This window comes from Triticum dicoccoides, chromosome 7B (genome assembly GCF_002162155.2).
Source record: "Triticum dicoccoides isolate Atlit2015 ecotype Zavitan chromosome 7B, WEW_v2.0, whole genome shotgun sequence".
In the NCBI taxonomy this organism is placed as follows: domain Eukaryota; kingdom Viridiplantae; phylum Streptophyta; class Magnoliopsida; order Poales; family Poaceae; genus Triticum; species Triticum dicoccoides.
The window spans coordinates 23301728-23306220 of NC_041393.1; positions in this window are offsets into that span (position 1 = coordinate 23301728).

Below are 4493 nucleotides of genomic sequence, written 5' to 3' on the forward strand. Positions count from 1 at the left end.
CGGAGTCCTGCTAGCCCAGTGCTACAGCCTGGATTCACTCACTGATGACCGACACGTTCGATGTTGGGTCATGGATGCCTGTCCCTGTAAGTTTGTGCCACTTTGGGTTTACGACTAGCCATGTCAGCCTGGGCTCCTTATCATATGGATGCTAGCGACACTATCATATACGTGTGCCAAAAGGCGCAAACGGTCCCGGGCAAAGGTAAGGCGACACCCGTGGGAATACCGTGCGTGAGGCCGCAAAGTGATATGAGGTGTTACATGCTAGATCGATGTGGCATTGAGTCGGGGTCCTGACAAAATTACAGCATGCATGGCATCTCTTAAAAGAATTACAGAGATATCACAAAGGGGTTTACAGGGAGGAAGTATTTGCTTAGAATCACTTCTGCTTTACAAAGAAAATCTCACTTGTTTTTATGTTTTCATGCATGTCAGATATTGAACATTATCAAAATGAATATGAGAATGGGCGCACGAGTGGAATATGGTGGAACAATCCACTGGCTAACAAACTTGTCATGGTAGAGGATGGCCTATCTTATTCACCCATCAAGGTGCTTGCTCTAACTTTGCAAAGTTGTATTGGTCGCACATATTTTGCATCTGACCTCTTGTATTACTTCTACTTTGTTACACCATCTGCTTAGTTTCAGCATCATATATGAGTATATGCCATACCTATCCATTTTCTGTACCTATTCCATGTGTCGTCACACTATGTTTTTCCAGTCAAATGTTGTTCTTTCGTAATAGATGTCCAAAAGGAAGAGGGTGAGTGTAGATCCTCAAGGAGTACAAACTAGGTATTTGGAAAAGGTAGTGATACCTGTTAAATCAGATAGATCAGCACCCACAGAAAACACAGGCCCAACTGTACCACACTTTACCCCTACTCCAGTGGCCAAACCCCTATTAGAACTGCTGAGAGCCAAGTGTCAGGTACTGTCTATGATATCAATTCAAATGAACTCCTAAATTTCTGCATGTGCCTTACCTTCTCTCTTGTATGAAAACTAATTTCTGATGAATCTCCTTGCTCAAAGGAACATACGATCTCACGATAATACAGGGCTCTGCATTGCTCTGTTCAGTACCTCTCTCCCTTTTGCCTTGTAACGTTGTACTTAATTAATTGCTATTTGATTATGTATCATCAGTCTGCACCTGAGCTTCATTATCCTCTGTTTCTTCCAATATTATTTGATCTATATTTACTCTTTGCAAAATGTGTAATAATGGCAACGCTTATAAATAATTTTCTTTGGGAAATTTATTGAATTGTCCTTCAATCAACATGGAGAAGGGCTTTGTCCAGCCTGTGTTCACATGTAATGTAAGTTCATCCTTCTCAAGCCTTCAGAATTTGTTCTAGTATAGATTTGGATAGGCATCATTTCCTCCACCGTTGTTTGCTTTGTTGTTTACATCTGATTGTATGTTTGCAACAACTACCAGTTTCAAATTGTAGTTGTAAAAACATGTTCCTTATGCAGAACAGATCCATTTATTTGCTTATAAAATTGTGAAACCTGTTACGTGTCTCCTTGTTTCTCTTTCAGAGTTGTATCTCTTAAGCGAGGTAGAACTTTAGGGAAGATAGTGAGCCAAACCATCTTGAGGACAGCGAGATGACCCCAAGGTCCTGTCTTGATGAAGACAGTGAGTTGAAGCTACTCACCAGCAGGTGTGAGACAACCTCTGTGCAGTCGCTGCCTCAACCAGTTCGACTTCTTCAGTCTCAACTTAAAGTGGAAAGGCTTGCTTCAGCTCACCTCCGACTTGAAGTCAAAGATGCAATGAAGATGTCAGAGGACTGTCGTGCGCACCATCATGCCTTTGGCTATTGTTGATGCATCTATCGACTTCTACTGTTGATGCATCTATCGTTGACACAACTGAGGTCTACTCAGCTTCTTTGGCTATTTGGGGGGCCCGACCAGGCCAGGCCTAGTGCCTTCTAAAGTGCTCTCAGTTTTGTATATTCTTTTGTCGGCGCGTTTATTAGCACTAGTGGCGAACTTTGATGCCCAGTGGATGTAATATGTGTGATAGCCGTGATAGCCTAGCGTAAGTTGCTTGCTTATTTATTTCCTTGTTATCTTGTTTATTTGTTTGGTTGTAGTCATTGCAGTTCTTCTTCCGCGGTTTGCTTGTGGCTGCAATAACCTATTTTTTAAAACTAGGCCACAATAACCATGGGCTAATATTTACTGTAGTGACACTGGGCCTCCTACGGGTCATACAAACAGTGGGCCTTTTACGGGTCGTAGAAACAATGGGCCTTCTACGGGCCGTAGAAACAATGGGCCTTTTACGGGTCATGTTTTGGACCTTGCTATCGCATTTCATTTCCCGAGAATCTCGCAATGTCATCTCGTCGATTTGTGTTGCAAACTTTCATTTTTCTTCCTAGACTCGATGAGTCTAGATTATTCTGACACCAACCAGATCTGAATCTCACGCAGATATGATGGTTGGAACGTTTTCCCAAGAACTATAATATTTGTCTCTTTGTTAATCGGTAAAGTGGATGTCATGGCCAACACACCCAGCCAGAAGACCTATTATTGTAGTAACTTGATTGAGGAAGTTGGTCACTTCCCCATAAGGATTCCATAGGATTTACCCTAGTAATTGTTTCTTATGGATTCTTGTGCTTCCGAAGTCCGGCCTTTTACTTGATGTTCTAGATATCAAACCATATCTATGAATGGATTACGCTAGCACATCAAGGAGAACATTAGAAGCGGAGTGCTAAATGTCTCTCGGTCGATCATCCAGATTTCGTTTTCTTGGCCTCGCTAAGGTGAAATCTGAGAAGGTGTTATCTTCATTTGCATCTGCATCATCCATCATTGTTCACCATGGTAGTACGTTGTGTTGCCAAGATCCTTGACACAGATATTGGTAAAACCTTGATGAATATGGAAATGCTCAAGTTCTTGAGAGCACACACAAGCGCTAGGTGTTATCATCGGCACCAACTGGGGTTGCTCTCAGTTCCCTCGGTTATGCTATAACTTTTCAAACAGTGGATTCATTCTCTACTGTTGAGCTTCTCCCCAGTTACTAAAATCATCCTTTGTGTTGTTTCAACAAGGTAATCCACATCATCCATTCTAATCCGGGTATGCCATTCTACCGAACCCCTCCAAACGATCGCTCGAGAATTGCCTTAGGCTGGTATAAAGAGTTTCAATGATCTCTGAATCAAAGGTAATTCTTTTTGCCACTTAAGGGGATATTTCTACAAGTCACCTTCCCTAAGGTGCCCTGTTATGGTATCATGACAACTCAACTCCTCGCTATGTTGACAACCATTCACCACCTTCTTAGGTGTGGAATTATTGCCTACTGACTGAACCTTTGTCATGTGTTCCACTCCATCCCTCTGGACGAATGCTTTGTGTCTCAGCTCGAGAGATGTTTCAATGTTCCACTCTGTGAGTTGATCATGAGTTGTTCGACCTTCGATAAGATCGATCCTTTTAGACTTTTCCCTATCCTCTCTTTGTCATGTGGGCTTGAGTTCTCAGAGCAAGACGACGAGACAAGATGGTGATTGAATCAACGTTCATTTGAAGTGCAACCTGGGTCGTGAAGATTGCATTAGTTGCGTTTCCCCTTCATTCTACCCTATGCTTGAATCTCGGGACGAGATTCTTATTTAGTGGGGGCAAGTTGTCACATCCCTGGTTCTGGTATGCACTAGACTAGCCCTTCATGTGTGCATCATGTTTAAACTTTATTTAAATTGAAATGGGGATTGCTCAAACCCTAGCACCAGATCAAATCAACTAGGTTCAAATAAAAATATTCTCAATGAACCCAAAATGCTCTTCAGAAAAGTTCATTATTTTTGGATTGGTCTAGAACCTCTCCCAAAAATGGTGCACATTTTTCTAGGCCATTCTCGATTTTTGAATTAAATCATATGGTATTTGCATTTGGGCAATTAATTGCTGAATAATATATTAAATGCTTAAATAATCACAAACTGAAATGTTTGCTGTTGGAAATATTCCAAACAGTGACATTGAGTAGTGTCATGATTTTTGGAAATGCCCTGGCATTTTTATTAAAGCCAAACACAATTACAGAAAATAGAAAATGAAAATAAAAGAGAGAGAGAGTTAGTACCTGGCCTCACCCGTGCAGCCCACCTGGCCGGCCCAGCTGGCGGCCCAACTCGCTGGCCCAACCCAATGGCCTCCTCCCTGTCGTCTTCCTCCCCTGCCAGGAGGACGAAGGCGCGTGCTTGCCGCGCACGTCCACGCGCGAGCCACCTCCTGCTTCCCCGAAGCGCCCTGAGCCTTCCGTAGCGCCACGCCACCCTCCCAGACCCATACAGATCAATCTCTCCCTCCCTCGCTCTTCCCCTCGCCCATTCCCCGCCATGGCCGAAGCCTCGATGGACGCGCGGTCGTACCTCTGCGCCCACAGCCACCCCCTCGCCCTCTGCCCATGACCACGAGCTCCTTCGCATC